At 43.3% G+C, this 19,545-nt stretch overlaps 1 protein-coding gene and 2 non-coding genes across 3 annotated transcripts in view; all 3 read left to right on the forward strand.

Moving 5' to 3' along the window:
* LOC8032054 (fatty-acid amide hydrolase 2-A) overlaps window positions 1–19,545 on the forward strand; it is a 119,712-nt gene that overhangs the window by 35,764 nt on the left and 64,403 nt on the right. The gene's annotated exons all lie outside the window — the stretch shown is intronic.
* Trnap-ugg lies at window positions 3,849–3,920 on the forward strand. The gene has a single exon. It is a non-coding gene; the product is annotated as a tRNA-Pro (tRNA).
* Trnap-ugg lies at window positions 15,985–16,056 on the forward strand. Its single transcript has one exon. It is a non-coding gene; the product is annotated as a tRNA-Pro (tRNA).

Consider the following 19,545-nt stretch of genomic DNA (forward strand, 5'->3'; position numbering starts at 1 on the left):
GATTGACGACATAGCAGGTGCGCACAGCGCAGTTCCGCAATCTTATGAGGAAAAAGAACGAGAAAATGCAAGGACACAGAGGAGAGACCACACAAGACAAGGCGCTGACAGCTTTCTTACTAAGAAAAACACATTATTGATCACGCGGTCATATGGTCTTCTTTCTCTTTCGATGTGGGGTCGCTTCTTCTTTCTTGTTTCTTTATCTTTACTGATAACTCTCCAAACTTTGAGCTCCCAAACCGTCGAAAATTTCTTCACGGAAACAGCTTCATCATGGCGACATTTTGACGTCACGGCAAACTTTACGATTCTGACGAGCATAGTATACACCAAACTTTATCGCCATAACTTTACCGTGACGTCACAGCCCGTCCCGAGGAGCAGCAGCCAATGGGCGACCGAAGATGTAATATTTAGATTGAAGTTCACTCCACCAGCATGGACACAGAAGTCTGTTATACAAAGTTTACTATCTTCATAGTAACGAAAAATCAGATGTGTGTTTTCACAATTAAATAAATGTTGTTTAGTCAATTTCATGAAATGCGTTACACAATTGAATGAAACGTATAAACTCCATTTGCTCTTTTAATAATAAAAAAAATATAACATTATACTAATTTCTCAGCGAAGACGGAACGCGCTTTGAGGTGAGAAGATGCAGGACTGTTATTTTTAATCGATTCGGTGTTAACCAATCTATATCAATATGGCATTTCCTAGGTGTTTATCGGGCTTCACAGATATTTGATGAGTCAATAATCGTCAAGGTCACTTAATAAATAAAACTAAATAAGGTAGATGACTTTAATAGTTTTATAAGCCATGTCGAAATTCAAGATTTAGAGGCTGTCCTTATACGTGTGCTTCAATATCTGCATTTAGAAGTGGTTTAAATAAATATATTCTAGTTAAGGAGGGACCTCACGCACGATTTTGGATCATTTCGCAGAGTGCTGTGCTTTTAAAGTGATCCCAGAATTTGTTTACCGCCTCTGCTTGATTATGCTACATCCAGTACCAGGAAAACATCCGATAATAAAGAATGCACTCTCACAATACACTGGAAAATGGAAATGCTGTTTGTATAATATTATTTTAAACATAACGATACTAATGATCAAACGATGTATTGAGTCTAAAACATATAAAATGTTTCATAACACTAAGATTTCTTCGCAGCGATTAGGAAAAAAAATACAAGGGATACAAAATTATGTAAATTATATGACCTACAATGATAATAATAATAATATAATAAAAGTTCTTATTGCATGCCCAAGAACAGCCAGTAGCCTTTTTGTTGAAACACAAGGAAAATACCCAGACAAAGAATATAAACAAGAGAAGGAAATCAAGGCGTAAAAATGCATAAAAAGCGACACAAAGACAATAACACAAAGTAAGTGAAGTCAAACACTAATGAAGAAAATAAACATCTAATCAGTCAACAAAAGTACATTCACCAATTTGCTCCAAAAACAACCGTAGCAAAAAAAAAAAAAAAAGTCTGGAACATTATTAATTGCGTCACAATAAAGACTGAAATGCTGTGCTTGAATATGTATAGTTTTTTTTTTGGGGGGGGGGGGGACTCGTTGTACTTCGGTTGCTTGCAGGTGACAGTGTTCAACATATTCGCCGCAAGGAGATAAATGGCGCTACTAGACGCAGAGCTGTAGTGTGGCACGCGCAACGAAATAGATGATAAAGTCCCAGGATAATCAATCTTGCCGTGTAAACATTTGAAGATAAATATCAGCAGAGAGCCTGCGGTGATACAGAGATTCCATGCTGTGGTGGCTACAGACACTGGAATGACTATATTGCAAGTAGCGGTAGTTAAGAATGTAGGCGAATTTCTTTTGAACGCGGCCAAGTGAAGCTTCATTTGATCTCGCCAACCCGTTCCAGACTACAGATGCGTACTCCAAGCTGGAATGGCAAATACCTTTAAAGAGTGATAAATACAAAAGGCTACAAGAATTCCCTCGTTATACGGCTGATCCCTAGCGTTTCATAGCAGTAACAAATGTTGTCTCTACATGAAAGCGAAACTTTAGATACTACTGCTACTACTACTACCACTACTACTACTAGTAGTAGTAGTAGTACAAGTAATAGTAGTAGTAGTAGTAGTAGTAGTAGCACCACCACCACCACCACCACCATCACCCCCCCCCCCCCTTTATTTCCTTCAAAGCGATCGGGCAGGTTGCGGTGAAAGAGCTTAAAATCAGCTTGACAAACTTCCTCCTACCCAGAAAACTATACAAGTAAAGATTACGAAGGCATACAGTACACTACCTATATTAAATAAAAACACCCTTCACAAATAAAACAACTACATAATTATACACCAGATTTAAACAGAACCAAACATATATAGAGCACAATGAAACAACACAAATAATGACTATAAACGCTAAACAAATCATTCTGAAATTTTTTATTAAGTTCCATTCGCATAAAAAAATAACCTTAAATCTCCTTTTGATGTGTATCCAAGACATATATTGAAAATTTTTTAAAAGATTCAACAACTCCGAAAGTTCGCGTTTAATCATTTGTTCCCCGTAGCTTGTTTTGCACCAATAGATATTCCAAATATCGGTGCAACGCGTGGAATATCTGACCGTTCTTCAAGATCAAAATGCTAATCTTTCAAGAAAATGCGTGTGATTTAATATTTCGTGCTTGTAGCGTAAGCTTAAATGATAGGCATACATGTTGTAAATGTACATTATACAATATTTCTGAACCAGCGGAGCAGAGGCGTTGTCATATGAAACGTTTTCTATATTTCTTATTATTTTTTATTTGTAATACGGGAAAGTTTTGTAAGTCTTTGAGAGTTGTGTTTCCAAGCACTAAATGACAGTAATTTAAGTGCGATTAAAATAGTGTGGTGTATAGAAGACGTTTGACTGTAGTAGGTAAAGTGTGAAGATGCATATAGGTTTGCCTACGACGCTTTATCGTTTTGACGCGATGTAGTTTGTATGGTCGTCCCAGGTCATCCGTTTTGTGAATAATATGCCAAGCGTTTTAAAGACATTGACTATTTGAATTATGAGTTGCACAAGCTGATGTCTTTATTGATACATATACTTTTGTTCTTGGGGCGAAAAGCAAAGGATTTTGTTTTATGAGTGCTTATATATATATATATATTCCACCCGTTACATTCAGTCCATCATTCCAGATCTAGAAGGGCATTATTCGCTTTGTAATTAGTTAGGAAGGACAGTTACCTGAAAACAATATGGTGTCATCTGCATAAATAGAAAAAAATCGTGCAGTTTTATCAATATTTATTACATTTTTCATATATAATTTAAATAAGAAGGAACCTTTGCCCATGCAATATACAGATCGCTGTTCTTCATTTCTATGATAAGAATTGCTTCAGCGCGCAAGCAGTGCAGCTAATCGAACACCACAGTCGAGTGTCAGTTTATCTAAATCGCAGGCCTGTGCTGTGGACATAATTATTATGAACTCCGCAGAGGGTGTTGTTCTATTTGCTCTATCTATAGATATGTCGTTTCCTGCTTTATAGAACGGCAGTAAGCGTGTCAGGCGGAGCATCGAGCTGCTTTTTCAGACGTTCGTTGTGCGTCCGCGTGAAAAGAGATAAAAAAAAAAAAAGATAATCTTCTTGAACATTTGGACACGGAAACGTTAACGATACCGTGCGCGCAGAGAACAAACCGGTGATCAAGGTCAAAACAAGGCGGCCTCTGGGGCTATGCTGCAGGTGCTGGTACTCGTGCAGCGAACAAAGCAATCCAGCGATGAGCGCAGCTCAACCGAGGACAGTAGGAAATGCTTGTCGCACAAGTGGCCCGTTGGTCTAGGGGTATGATTCTCGCTTTGGGTGCGAGAGGTCCCGGGTTCAAATCCCGGACGGGCCCTGGACTTTTTATTTTAATTTTATTTTTGAATTTTAATGGGGGTGTCTCTTTTTGGACGGCCGAATCAAATTATTTAGCGCACGCCCTTCAACACACCTCAATTCTGCCCTGCGTCATCGTACGGCAAAGAATGAACTACGTGAGCGAATTCGGAAGTATGGTAAGTACTACGCATAGCCCAATACGTTGTTTACAAACGAGCCTGCCTTTGCCCACTCCGGTTATGGGCATTGGGTGTGCGCAGGAGTGCGACTCGCGAGAGGTTAAGCGCCTTCCCCATGCACCCTGCCAGTAGCGGCGCGACGTCAGGAACACGGGTCGATGTATACTTGAAAGGACAGGGGTGGCGATTTGCGAAGGTCTCGCATACACTTCTTCTACGTGGCCGTCACCGTCTAGAATAGTGGAATTTTCGGTACGAAGGAAAATATCGTTCTTTCCTCGCAACGCCTCTGGGATGTGTTCCTGTTTTGACCGCAGATGTCAGTGATTCTTGTTTTGTATCCTCTCTTTTATTTTTTCGTTCCAAGTTTTAATGCGTTTTTTTTTTTTGTTATTTTGCATATTGGATATGTGAAGAGACTGGCTGGGGGGGGGGGGGGGGGGGGGGGCGAGGGGTAAACAAAAGGTGCCAGTAAGATTATACAAGATTCAACTTAAAATTTATTGGTTCTCCGAGCGGAGAGTGGGAGACAAAGGCGGACGAGTGTCGGTTCACTCAGCCTCTTCTCGCCCCCCTCAGCAGGGAAACACACTTTAAACGGCGCTGAATTACGCAATACGATGGAAAAATTGGTCAGTTGGTACTATTTGTCGACAATTTAAACCAAACAGTCACTACTGCCTTTTTTTCCCCTTACTTGTTCGTTTTTGAGAGGGCTGTGGTTCGAACTTTGGAATGGATAGCGAAGTTGATGTCCAAGACTTGGGACTACTCGACAGAATGAGAACTGATACAGGTGGTGGGGACCGCAGGCGCAGAAAAAGGCAGTATCGGGTGTTTCTGCTCATATTGTCCACGGGGGTACATTGCTATAAAAATAATGGCGCCGTGGAACATGACAGAAAGTTCGACAGTCATTGCTATTCCAATTACTGTTAGTTATGTAAAACGATGGTTAGAATGTTGAAATGTTTTTTTTTTATATTTCCATCATTTAAATCGGTACTTTGAATGTTTATTCCGACAGTCATTGCTAATCTCTTTACTGTTAGTTATGTAAAACGATAGTTGAAATGGTGAAATGTGTTTTATTTTTTCTATTATTTGCATATTTTGGATCAGTACCCGACACCTGCCAGGACGTAATGAAGGCGTAATAAATACGCAAAGAAGACAAACAAAAATGCTACAATCAACTAAAGTGTGAAGAACATAAAGATATCTAGTCGAAAGAAAGTGCGATTAGAATGTAGATATTCTTTTCGCATTATTTTCAGTGAGTCGTTGCTTTTCGTTTGTATTATTTCTTTTCCTCCGAAAATAACACCGAGAAGAACGATTTATTACAGAAAAGGGTCCTGCAAGTTATTCACCTACAGCTCAAAATAAATACAGCACACATCATTTCCGTTCGTACTCATAACGACTATGCCACGTATTTTGCTCGCTCCGATATTCCCGTTTTCAAGCACGTCATCGTCACCTATTCATCTGTATTACGGTACAGTGGCCTCAAAACGCTGGCACATCATGATTTACAGTGATGTCTCGTTAATATATGGACACCTCCGTTCCCGTATGAAATCGTCCATAATGTGAGTTGTCCATAATAACGAGACAAAAATGCATGCTTTTTTCCAGTTTGTCCCCAAAAGTGGTGTCCATAAAGCGGGGCATCCATTTTGACGGGTTCCGTATTAACGAGACATGACTGTAGTAGTCAGAAACTCAACTTGGCTCAGTGACAGCTACTTGGCGTTACTTGTCTTGGGCTCCGTTTGGAGTCCAAGACAAGTAGCGCCATCTCACGGCGCTTGTCAGAACTACGAGTATATCTTCGCCCGCCGCGCTTGCTTTACGGCGAGGCGGCGCCGTTCAGAAACCCGTCTCTTCTTCCACGGTCGTCCCGAATTCAAATCCCGGCAAAAAACCAACCCGTTTTTTTTTTTTTCGTTTTAATAATTTAAAACTAATCAGGTATGGTCTAGTTCCGCTTCGCGGTTAACTTCTTGCAATTGTTCTTACTTTTACCAATGCCAGGTCTGGTATAAACAGTTTATATTCATCTAGATTCAACACCTTGCACCAGAGATCTTCAAGTCTCTTGGCTACGGGGCCAGATTATGGATATATGTCGCACTGTCGAGGGCCGGGAACAAAAAGTAGCAATCACAAACGAGGAAATTTAAGTAAATAAACCTAGATAAGCGTTTAAACACAAAAATAAATGTTAGAGTAGTTACAAGAAAGAAAAAAAAAACAAAAAGCCAAGGTGGATGAATGTATAGACTTCACTTTGAAATGTAATATTTAACTAATTAATTTTGACATACAGCAATTCTGACCAACTGACCAGGCTTAAATCAAAGCGCATGGACACTTTGGCATACTCGCGGAGTGCAAACGACTAATTAAAATGATAGACCTAATGCGGACAATATGCAGTAGTTCTGACAGAGGACACTAAGCACAATGAACACGAGAACGCAAAGGAATTTTAACATACCCTCAAAGAAAAAAAGGAGGAAGAAGGTAACAACGATGCGTTTTCCTCCCTTCTACTGACGCGCCCCCAAGCGGACCCCAGAAGCATGGGAGGAACAGGACGACGTCCGCCCTTGTCAGGCTGATGGGACAATGTTTCTTCCTCGCGCATTCCTCTTTTTTTTTTTTTTGAGAGGCAGGCACTTCGCATGCGCAGTTTGATAAGCAGTATTTATGCACCCGCGTATCCCCAAATTGTTAACGGATAATACCGCCGAGAGCCAACCCTGTAAGTCAACCGCAGGCCGTCCATAACACCCTCCTCCTCCAAGTTTTCCAAGGACGACGAGCATTTCGGCTGCTTTTCTCTATTTGCCTGCTGCGCCGTTTCTACCATTTAATTTGGGAATATCAGTGAACGAGGCTGTCGTATACAGCGAAGTTCCGAAATTGTTCTACGTACACTGGGCATGGCAGTGCCGCCTGTGTTGGGCCAGCTGAGCATCGGCTTGTAGCATGCGAGCGGTTCGGGCAGCCGTAGACCCAATCATACGAGTACGCTCAAAAGTCGAGAGATGTGCAGCTGCCTGCCCGTGAGAAATGAGACTGCGAACTTCGCGTAGCAGTGACTCTCGTGTCCGTTACTTGTCTGTGCGCCTAATGTACTACGTTCCTGCCGAGTGCGTAAACCGATGATCGCCCTGTTTGTTTCTCATGCTCACAACCAACATCGCTCAGTCACTGCTCTCTGTTGTGAAAGTGGTCATGAGCGGCTACGCGAACGGTCGCCGATGTCTCCCTAAGTCCGTGTGTCAACCGACGATCATCTGATAATCATCTTGTTTCGTGTCTCTGTGCATCACCAATATCGCCAAAACAGTGCTGTCTATCCTGAAAGTGGTTGTGAACAAAGACGCGACCGGTCGCTCATGTCTCCCTGTGTTTCGCAGCAAAATGACAGCCGCCTGGAACCATTTGTGCGACTACGGTACAATCGATCGACCCGGGGATAGGTCATGTTTATACGCTGATCTAGACCGCTACTCCGGTCGTACTATGGCCAATATCGCTGTCGTCTTCGAGCGATGCCCCGATAGCCGCACTTCGGACGCTCTCGGAAAAGAAGGCTGAACAGCACTGAAATATTGCGGAAAGGCGACGTGTCCTTGTCTTAAAACAGCGGCGTGTGCTACTGGTGGGGGGTCAATACTCTTACGGCATGATGCGCCGTCGCGTCGATTTAACCGAGCTGAATCAGGTCGTCTACCGAGAGCAGCATTTGCCGACCGTCGACCAGTGTTCGGGCTGCTGGGAAGCGCTACCGTCTTCTTGAAACTGGGCGCAATGTCTGGGTTTCATTAGGTACGCCTCTCCAAAGGCTGCCAGGAGAAAATGACGTTCATTATACCCTTCGGGCGATTCTATTATCCCTGGCTGCCCTTCGGAATTACGCCGGCCCTATAGGTGTCTCAGCGTCCGATGTCACTGATTCTCGAGGGAATTAAAGGATAAGTCAACATGGTAGACAGGATCCTGGTGTTTGACAGAGACCGGTCTAAGCTCGACAGCAGACTCCAAATTTTTCTCGAGAGACTGCAGCAAGCGAGCGTTGCGCTGAATGCCTCCAAGTGCCGCCTCGGGGTGTCGCCGGTCAAGTTTTCGGTGTGTTGTTGAGCACCAGCGGCATAGCACCGGAACCCGACAAGGTTCGCCGCCATCACTGGTATTCAATTTCCGACAGACGTGCAAAGTGTCCGGCGCCTTCTTGGAATGCTGATCCACGTCAGATATTTCTTGCTGAGCCTGTCCGCCAGCACTGCATCGATCAGGCCCGTCCTGAGCAAGGACACGGTCTGGACCTGGAGGTCTGGTCAAGCTTTAGCCTTCGACTCGCTTAAGAGGATGGTGGCATGCAGCTCCTGCGTGGCTCCATAAAACCCAGAGTATCCCGCAACCGTTTCTGCAGGCATCAGCTCGTACGGCGAGGGCGCCGTCCTCCTGCAGGAGCAACATCTAGTGAGCGGCGAGCGGTTGCCTTTTCGTCGCGGTCACTGACTACTGCCGAACAGCGGTACAGCGAAATCGAGAAGGAAGCTCTGGGAGTCCCGTGGGCCGTCTAGAGGTCCAAAAAGCTTCTGCGCGATCTGAGCTTTGTTGTCGAAACCGACCACCAACTGCTGGTCCGGTTGCCGTGTTCCACCGACCTTGACCTCATGCCTCGTCGCGTCCAGCAGTTCCGTATCCGGCTGCTGCGCTACCAGTTTACAGTGCAGTATACTGCAGAGGCCTGCCGGAAGAGAACCTAAATGTCCTCGGGGTCAACCGGAATGTCTACAGTCAGCTCAGGGGGCAGACAGCACCAATTCCTGGCTGCGCGCATTAAACAGGACTCGAGGTGGCGTAGCGGACCTGCCAGGAGAGGCTGCATATTTTCGGTGCGGGCATTGAAGCGAGGAGCGTCTGAAGGCTTCCTTGAGGTTCCCATCGGGTTGCAGGAGAAACGAATGGAAGCCACATCTCTTCTGCGTGCAAGGCTGTGCCAGTTAGCTCCCTGTCGGAGGGCTATCGTAGATATGTCCCTGTAGGCTGAAAGCGCGGAACGAGAGACACTGCGCCTGTAGAGCGTGTAAGCAGCTCTGCGCTGCACGCTCTCCAGGGCTTGTGCGAAGGATTTCTGGAAGGGGCTCTACATAGGTGAACAAAACTCTAAGTGGGGTAGTATCAATCCCGTGTAGAAGTGCCGGAACGCGCTCGGTTGCATGCTACGTGTGACGTGTTACAAAGCCTAGTGACCGATGCGCCTTAGCCATAGCGCCCCTTATGTGGCCTACGAAGCTCAAATGGTTGTCGAAACTCACCCCCAGCAATGTAGTCTGTAGGGGAACAGAGCCCAAAACAAGGAGCGGGGGGTCGGGCTTTTCTTAGCGTTGAGGGGGGGGGGGGGGGGTAGGTGGCTTATAGACCAGATGTGGCATGCGTCTAGGTCGGCTTGAAGTTCGAGGTAGGACTGAGATGATTTTAGGGGCTTAATCAGTGTCAGGTCGTCGGCGTACAAAATTGCTGTGGAGCGCAAGACTTTCGTGACCCCGTTGATGTAGAAGAACAGGGTGGGACCAACTGCACTGTTTTGAGGGACGCCTGAAAGAACGGCACGAGACGTCGATGCAGCCATTGGAGCAGAGGACCCTTGATACCTGCCTCAATGAGTTTCTGAAGCAGGAGGTGGTGATCAATGCGGTCGAATGCCTTCTCAAAATCTAGTGTCACCAGTTCACAGGGCGTGCTGTTGTCAAGAGACGCACTCGCAGTGTGGACCACGACACCCAGTGCTGTCTCACAGCTCCTTCCGGGCCGAAACCCATGTTGGGCGTTTGGCAAAACGCTGTTCTCCTCAAGGTTGACACAGGACCTTCTTGTTAATAATTCGCTTTAGGGTTCTGCAGGCGACCGATGTTGAGGCGATCGGGCGGTAGGACTCAATGAGGTCGGTGCGCAGTCCACCCCCCTTGTGGAGTGGGGTGATGAATGCCTGTTTCCATGAAGAAGGGACAGAGCCTGCGTCTATGACCTTTTGAAGCATCATAGTTAATAATGGCCCGTGGTTGTGTCCTGAGAGCTTCAGGAGTGAGGGATGTATGGCATCTGGTCCGGGGCTCTGAAAAGGGTAGAGCCTGGATGGGACATCTTCTAAGTCGCCTTCTGTTATAGTGAAAGAGGGTAAAGAACCTGTGGTTGTGCACGGGGCTCCCTCCAGTGCTTCTTCTAAAGTTGATGATGCTGCCAAGGGAGTGTTGCCACTGGACCAGAGCGAGGCGAAGTGGGTGCTGAAGAGCTCCGCTATCTCCACAGGAAGAGTTACTGGTTTGTTGTTATGAGCAAAGCAGGGGCTCAAGGGTGTTTTACGCAGTTGCTTGACGTAGGCGCAAATACACTTAGTTCGCTTGAAGACCAAGGCCGCAATGTCAGCTACATACTCCTGGTGGGTTATATGGACTTGCCTTTTTATATCCCTCTGGATGCGTTTGGCCTCTTCAAGGTAAGTCTAGGGGTTCCTTTTGTCTTTCGGGAACAACCTCCGCTTTTGCCTCGAGAGATTCACTATCTCCTTTGTTATCCAGGGGGCTTTCCACTTTTTGTTTGAGCGGGTCTGGCGGACGCATTCAATCTCTAAGGCCGACATAAAGTCTCGCCAAGCCTCACACATGTCGTCAGTTGTGGCTTCATTGAGAATCATGGACCGCGGGGCAAGGTATAGGGGGTTCTGCAGGTGATTGCTGTCCGTTTTCTTGTGTTGGTGCACAAGTCGATCATAGGATCCGTGCGGTGGGAGGGACGTGTAAGTTCGTAGAAGGATAGCTCTGTGGTCGCTCTCGTACAGACTCTGGTCCTTGGTAAACCAGGTAAAAAGTTAACCACAAAAGCGCGCGCGCAAGTTAAAAAAAAAATTAAATCAAATATGCTCGATTTATGCTTAAACAGTTTTTAGGTTAAAGCCAGCAAACTTTTTCGGGCTCATGTATATAATCTTTCAGGCTCGAGCCGAGCTCAGGCTTACGTTTTAAAAAAATATTATCGGATTTTGGGCCTGGCACAAGCTTCTGTCTAAAAATTCTGCCGGGCCCAGGCCGTGCCTCTACCGGGCCGGGTCGTGCCGCGCCTAGAAATTTCGGCCCGCGATTTACGGGGTTTCGAAGCATCGATCGAACACCGACACGTCGAGCATGCGATCTTGATATGATTAACCTTCCTGCGTGGCTATTCTGCTAATTTTGTTTTCGGGTAACCAGAGAGCTTACGCGAACCTTAACTGAAGCTTAAGGTTTCTCGCAGTTTATCGTGATATCGCACTATGATTTCATTATAAGCGTGCGACTCAGCGCGAGGGCGCTGCATGCTTGGGACGTCAGGTCGGTGACGCGTAGCGTGAAGGGGTGGGAGCTTGTACCTTAGCCACTAGGCAAACAGATAGGGTACTTTTAAAAGCCTTGTGTAGCGATGAAAAAACGCAGAAAATGGAAGCTTGTTTGCGTTTGACCTGTCGCTGTCGTAGGCCTGAGATAAGAATAGACGAAACTCGCTATCAAACTAATGAATGCTGCTAAGAGCTTCAATTGGTTATCGAATTTTTAAAGAGATTTTGTAGCGTGAGCTGGTAATGCGATAACATTTTTGAGGGCAGGCAGACGGTAATGCTTAAAATGTTGCCGAGGCTTCTGTCCCCAAAGTCCTATACCACGCGGAATGCATTTTTAATGAGCCGTCGTTTAAATATGTTCAAAAGCCACTAAAGAGTCGTTTAGTGGAATGAGGGCGACCATATTGTTTATTCATTGTCATCGCCCTTTCTCTATGGCGTCAGCATCCCCTGCCAAGAGTATGGGCATGTGGTAACTGTAGTAGGAGACATAGGTCGTGCTCCTTAGGCGGTGCACATATTGACGATATCCAGCGGGCGGAGACGGAAAGAAACAGGCTTCGGCCTAGAGGTTCCGGGTTCTATCCCTCGTGGGGAGTGAGTTTAACTTTGAGTAAGTGCTTGCGCACATTGTTTCGCTGATGTTGTCATGGTAACACAAACCGGCGGTGCCGACTTGCCCTGGCAGCCACCTACGCTTCGAAAGGGGTATGGACGAAAGCGCGAATGATCGGACGGACGAATTTCTGGGGCACCAGGTTCCATTATAATGCTTTTTATAGATTAAAAAAAATTCGCACTGCAACCGAACACTGAGGGGGAAGGGAACTCGTAGGAAAAAAAAAACAAAAAAAAAAAACACGCATCTGAATACAAAAAAAAAAAAAGTCATACGCGAACTTTACTTTTTAGGGACATTGGTAAAAGAGTTCGGAATCAAGGCTCGAATGAAAACATTTTTATCGCAATAGGAAACCAGTGCTAACCATAACCGCACTCCGGTTTCGAAGTAACTCTAAGAGTAATCAGACCAGAAATAATACGTGCAAAAACACAGAGACTTATTCTCATAGTGCAAGGTCATGATGTCTTAAGCGCTTGATTGGTTTAACCCATGATAGCATACGTACCCAAGGTTAGAAAAGGCCGTGAAGTTGCGCTTTTATCGCTGCTTGGTTGGTTCCATCAAAGTGTACCTTTGGCTGAGTTCTGGCCTAAAGCGAAACGAAATACGGTATAGGGTAATTGTTGGCATTATCCAGATAGATATGTTCCGTATGGAAAATCTTAGAACCCCGAGAGCAAATGTAATTACTTTTTTTTTGTGCGAAGCGCCAAAATGTAGTGTTTGTAGACACCACCTAATTAATTGTGCTAATTAAAGTCGCGTTTTTGCTGAGAAGCAAGTGAGGTCAGATAGGGCACTCGCACGTCAAAAAGTAACGCAAAGACCCCTGGAAGTCACGATAAGTTTTGGTGACTAGGCGTTTGAGGTTCCGTTTAAATCAATGTTGCTTTGGTGTTTCTGTCGTCACCAAAATTACAATTTAGCAGTTATGTTCATTTAAATATTTAATCTGTGTTACTTTTTTTCCTTTTTACACCTCGAATATTCCTACTCCGTGTCTTCACCGGAAGTAAGAAGAAGAAAGCGTAAGCGGCCCGAGCTAGAAGCCGGTTTTGGACCGATGGGTTTCCTGTAAAGAAAAGCAAGATATTGAGCCACCCTTTTTTCTTTGTTGGATCCTTGCATGTGGAATTTCAGTAATAGTTTCGTTTTATTTATTTCGCGGAATTTTTCGCGTGGGAGGAAAATGCATGTACAACTATCTTATCAAAGACTATTTAGCATTTGTTGAACCAAATGCATCCAAAACACTTCCAATTTTTTTTTTTTTAACAGATCTACATATTCGACATTTTAACATTGCAGAAAATAAATGTTTAAACACAACACGATATCCTTTCAACAAACCATATGCATCTAGGATTTATAGAAAATATCTTGCTGTCCAGGAATTCATCACTCACCTGAAAACGTTACCTTATGGAAGGCATTTGTTATAAAAGGCATTTTATATTTTATGCTTACTGTGAGTATCGAGTGTCCACGAGTGCATAGATGCCACTTGACTCTCTCGGTAGATAGCGTTCTTATTCGGATTGAACAATGGAGCATAAATGTTGCATATGCAATTGCTGCATCGTAAAATATGTTGCGTCAAGCGAGAATCTGTTTGCTCCAGGAAAAAGCTATAATGGCACAATAGCTCAATTGTGTGTTGCATGGAATATACTCAACACAAACAGTGAAGACATAGCAGATATATTATTCGGACTATTTTTGGCGCTGCAGCTTGTTAGTGAGCTATAAAAAATCGTGCCCCCGAACACAAGAATATTCAAGCATAAGTCTAGACAGTGCGTGTATTTACAAAACAAAAAAAGGCAAACTAATGCAGAAATCGGCATTTCTAGATTGGTTAATAGGGCGCTGAGTGGTCAAAGAAAGATTCCAGAACTGTTTAATGTCATTACATGAATATCCACTAAAGGGACCTTACTCTGTGGAAAAAGAGGAAATACTGATTGTAAATAACTAATTCAAACGGAACATTTGCAAATTCAAATTAATCCCAGGATGCCACCTCAAAATCTACTTAGTTCGATTACGAAATAAATGCAAGATACAGAGATTGACGTACCAGGTGTTTTGAAACAAATGTAACTCATTATTCTCATCTTCAAAAAAAAACAAGCGTGATTGTCGTAAAAAAAAAATCGAACAAATCAGATTTATTTGATTTAAATCAGTTTAATTTGATTTAAATCACTGTAGCTAGAAAACAGTGACTCTTTATCACCGCATGTACTTTTAAACATGGCAGATTCATCAATCCGTTCGATCCCTGATAACAATGTAGCAGAAAGAATTACGGTAAATTTATGCACATTTTAATTAAATACTTATTGATGTGATCTCCGCCATTCTAGGACAAAAGAGGCTTGATTTTCTTTTTCAGCTAAATATCTTTATTTGCTTTTTATTTCGCGTTCTGATTTGCTTGCAGTAGGATGTTACGATGTTACGTAACCGACGGACGAAGTGGCTTTAATTTGTACCTCTGCATCAAGTCTTCAATCGCACTTTTTTATGTTTTTAACCATTTACCAACCTTTTCCTGATGTATTTATTTCTGTGTCTGTTTTTCCTATGTATAATATGAATAATCTACCCTTATGTAATGTCCTCAGGGGCCCTTAAGGTTCAATGAATGAATGAATGAATGAATGAATGAAGGCAGAAAGAAAACTCAATGTTCCGATTTGCTCAGTTGAGCACGACATTTTGCTCGTGTTTTGCATGATTATGAAAATTTCCTGCTTCATGATACTTTAAGGAGTTCAGATCAAAAGATAGAACAAACATAGAAAGCGTGAAATGATAGAAAACGGGACATAAAAACGATATTAAGGGTTATATTTTTGCGGGAAATGTTTTATTAATATTATATTAAAACTTATCTGATATAAATAACAATTGCCAGTATTGAATTTTGTTCTCCATCTTGAAAAGAAATATAACATAGCCGAACGCTCAGTCTTTGTCCTGGGACGAGATGTCAAATTTTCACAAGTTTTTTCAGAACGCGGAGATGAATGACGTCTGGTAGCAAAAAAACGGACAACATTTTTTCTTTTTATTTTTCTGGGAAAAATTGTTTAACACTTTTGATTTGGGTACGGCAATTTATTAAACTTTCGTGTCTGATCCCACCCGGGAGTGCTACACATTGTTGGAAAGTGAACCTTCGGCAATGCGTGATTTATTTTTGCGGTGGAAAAAGAGGGTTCCCTTTCTGCCGAACGCCCTACATATCTATCTTAAATGCAACAATTATTTATACAAAAAAAAAAAAAAAATTCAGGCAATGCAGTTTTTTTTGTTTTTTTTTTAATTCTAAGATCACAATTCATCCAGTCTGCAAGCTGCGCAGCCATAGAATGCATTACTGGAGTCATGATTTATTTAAATCGTTAGACTATGCTACAGAAAAATAATACTAACTGCGCCACTGTATAGAAGCCTTGATTTGATTTCATCTATTACAAACATTGCTGGTTCTTGCTTTATAGAATCATATCCAACGTGGCAATGGGACGGTGTATACATTTACTTCGCGAGTTTTTTTCGCAGGGCTAAAAGAAACCGTAGCCAGCTCGTACATCTAGACACATTTGAATATATGCTAATATGGGCATGGAGCGTGCGACAGACAATGCGATCGCCAAGGTCAAAGAAAGTTTGCGGCTGCAGTGGCGTCACTAGGGTCAGCAACGGTTCCCCCCAGCGACACCCCCCCCCCCCCCCCCTCCCTCCCCTCCCCTTAGTGACGCTACTCTGCGATAGGCATCGGTTTGTTATGCACGTCATGAACAAACCAGTTAAACGATGATCTTGTCGTAACCGAAGAGAGTACGAGATCTACACTACGCACGTCGGCCCGTTGGTCTAGGGGTATGATTCTCGCTTTGGGTGCGAGAGGTCCCGGGTTCAAATCCCGGACGGGCCCTGTGTTTTTTTTTTAATATTTAAGTGCAATGGGGCGGGGCGTGTACTCCGTTTCACTATACTCCGTTCACCACTTAGCTGAGTGCTCACCGAGTCAGCCATCCCTCTCATCACCTGACCCGGCTCTCTGTGCGTGGGTATCGGCGAGAGCGTGATCACGTGACGAAAGAGAGGCGTAGTGCTGGTCCAACAAGGACGTGGCTTCCATTGCAGCCCCAGGGGTGAACGGAATATATACCTCGATTCACCTCAAGTCCAGACGTAGCCGACGCTACTAGCTGATTAGATCAATCAGACAGCGTCAAAAGCGCACCATCATGATGTGCGTCATGTTGCTGTACGTGTTTTATTGCCGCTGAACCAATCAATAACAAACAGAAAAGGTCTAGTGACTCGGGCCGCGTTTTTGACACTGCCCAGTTGGTCTGGACTTAAGCTGAAATGAAATAGGGCCGTGCGAATAGCGAATTCGAATAGTGCAGTGTCGTAGCGAACTTCAAGAAAAAGCTGATACGCAGTGTTTTTTGTCGCACTGGTAAGGCTATGAACGATGCGGCGCTAATCAATTTGAACCACTACCCGGACAGCGTACGTTTCACATCAAGTTTGACTGCAGACGCAACGGTCTGATGGCGACAACCAGATGGCGACAACCAGACGGCGTCGTTATCCTTTGCGTTACGATACCGTTACCCATTATCCTTTCAATCGAAGCCAATCGAATCTCGGCGTCGTTCTGGCGTCACCGCAACCCCTGCGCTAAAAGCAGACGACTTTCTTTCCGCATAGCATCGGCCGCGGTCAGACTCGTGAAACGGAGTATAGCAGAGACGGAGTGAAACGGAGTACCTCACTTGGCAGGTCATTCAACCATGCATCTTCGCACACCGACTTCAAACAACCTTATAGTTTCTCCTTTTCATCTCTCTGCGGCAACGAACAATACAAATCTTTAGGTTAAATCTGTAATCTCGGAAACGTGTAGGCTCAGCTCTCGGCCACGATGTCTCTTAGGGATAGAATATATTATGTATTTGTGCCTAATATAATGTTCTTTAGATCATATTTGTAAGTCTCTAAACTCTAGACGTTGTGACACATCAAATTGTATTCAGGATGTTTGTTTATTGAGAAGGGCCTCCAACCTGTTGTTGCTCTTGAACATTTTAACTGGTTTAAAGTATGGGTTGGGTGAACAGTAATTCATGTACCTGAGGAATGCTATTAAATTTCAAGTCAGTCGCGTTCTTTTAAACAAAAGTTGTACAGTTGGCAAGTGCGCTGCTGCTCGGAGAGCATAGAGAGAAAGGTTGCACTGCTGAATCCAGGGATCGTTCCTGGGCTCAATGTGCAGTCCTTCCAGTGTCGATCTCCAGGCACACTGTGCAAGCACGAGGTCGTGCTTATCATTACCGCCTCAATCGGGCACCTGCAGCCAGGCCACGAGTCGTCGTTTAAAGACATTCTGTCTTCCATAGACTATATAAATTTTCATACAACAAAGTCGGACTTTCAGTTTGAGCATACCCCAGTACGCGTTCTTAGGCGCATGCCGATGGGGCATATTTCGTTATATTTAGATTTTTCTCAAATGCTCTTTATGCGAACGAATATAGTATAAAATTCTCACTGAGGCCGGTACAAATTTAACACCATTTTAGATCGTTTTCTGGACTCATTAGGAGGCTGGAATTCACATTAAAAACATCTTTGACATATTGTTTTAAAAATTTGATTTAAAAGAATAATTTATTCTTAGCCTATGTAGAAAATTAGTCTTGTAAAGTCACACATGTAGATGACACGAACTTCATTACCTTTCGTCTATTAAAACATCTGAAAAGTATCTACACAATTAAAATGTTATAACACCATCTTTGCACCTTTAATGAAAGAAGGAAATAACATTAAACCAATTTTACAGAAATCACAAAGCGTCGCTTTAGGTGCAGATATGCATTGTGATTGTTTTTAACCGATTCAGTGTTAACTAATATACGTGAATACCGTCTTCACTATGTTTATTGGGATTGGTGGAGATTCGATAAGGGTGCAATAATCACGGCCAGGTTATAAATAAAATAAATAGTGTTAAATAACTTTTTAAGCAATAGTTTTTGAGGCCGTCGTTGTAAGTCTGAGCCATTATCCACACTTGCAAATGGCTGTAGAATTTATTAATTTTTTATATATCAGTAAATAAATATATGCTGGTCATGGTGAGAACTCAACTACAAGTCTGGATTCAAAAGTAGGGTGCTGGGTGTTCATAAAGTGGTGCCGGAATTTGTCTGCCGTCCTTGCATGGTTATGGTAAATCTCGATTATAGGAAACATCCGATAATGCAGAATTGACTCTCAGTACTCTGGACTAGCGAAATGCTGCTTTGATTATTATTTCAAACTGAACAATACCAATCAACAAACGATGCAATTATATTAAAACATTTTAAAAAGTTGCATACCACTAGCTTTCTTAACTGTGATTAGCAAACAAACGCAAGTGATACAAAATTTTGTTAACATGTTTAGAGTACCGCAACCTATTTCACATAAAAAAGACCTGCCATTCAATATGCGGGTCGTTCTAATATACCTTTATATGATCCAAATTGATTTAGTGTGCAAGGAGCACAGCAAATTGTATATCGGCGATAAGCAATTTTTGTTCGACCATAACACAAACTAAGTTTATGAAGCCGCCTCCTAACTAACTAGAGATAGCGCGTTTGAATCTTTCCCGTCTGAGCTAAAAAAAAAAAACGCCGGTAAACACACGGGTAGTTCCCTTTCTTTGCCAAATGAGATTTAAATTCTTTTTACTAACATAAGAAGCGTAGTCCGCAACCGCGATGACCTGTCAATAGTTATTGATGCATCATCAAGCGATATTGTTGTTTTGACAGAAACGTGGCTTTCAAGTGTTGTCCGTGATAATGACATTTTTTACTCCGTTAAATGCTACGATTTTTATCGGTGTGACAGAACAGATAGGCGTGAGGGAGGTGTTTTAATCGCAGCGAATAAAGCCATTGAATGTTATCACCTGAATATTGTTTCCCCGTTGGAGCTTGTTTGCGTACGCCTACAGTGCGCTTATAGAAATATTATTTTGTGCGTTTGCTACCGTCCTCCCAACGCTCCTGCAAATTTTTGCTCGGATTTGCATGATGCTTTAAATATGATTTGTTCAAGGTTCCCCCTTGCACCGATGTTTTTACTAGGTGATTTTAATCTTCCCTTGATCAACTGGTCTGGACCGTTTCCCGCTGCATCTAGTAGCTCTTCTGATTACTCGGATTTTATTAGTCTCTGTACTGATTTTTCTTTTTTTCAATGTGTCACTGAGCCTACTCGGATTACTGATGCGACGGCCAATGTGTTAGACCTTATTCTTACAACTGACCCTAATCTCGCTTCTTCTATAACTTATTTACCGGGCATTAGCGACCATGCTATTTTGAATTTCAGCCTGCAAGCTTCCTCGCAT

The sequence above is a fragment of the Ixodes scapularis genome, unplaced genomic scaffold, assembly GCF_016920785.2.
Source record: "Ixodes scapularis isolate PalLabHiFi unplaced genomic scaffold, ASM1692078v2 PGA_scaffold2__306_contigs__length_199485367, whole genome shotgun sequence".
NCBI classification, from domain to species: domain Eukaryota; kingdom Metazoa; phylum Arthropoda; class Arachnida; order Ixodida; family Ixodidae; genus Ixodes; species Ixodes scapularis.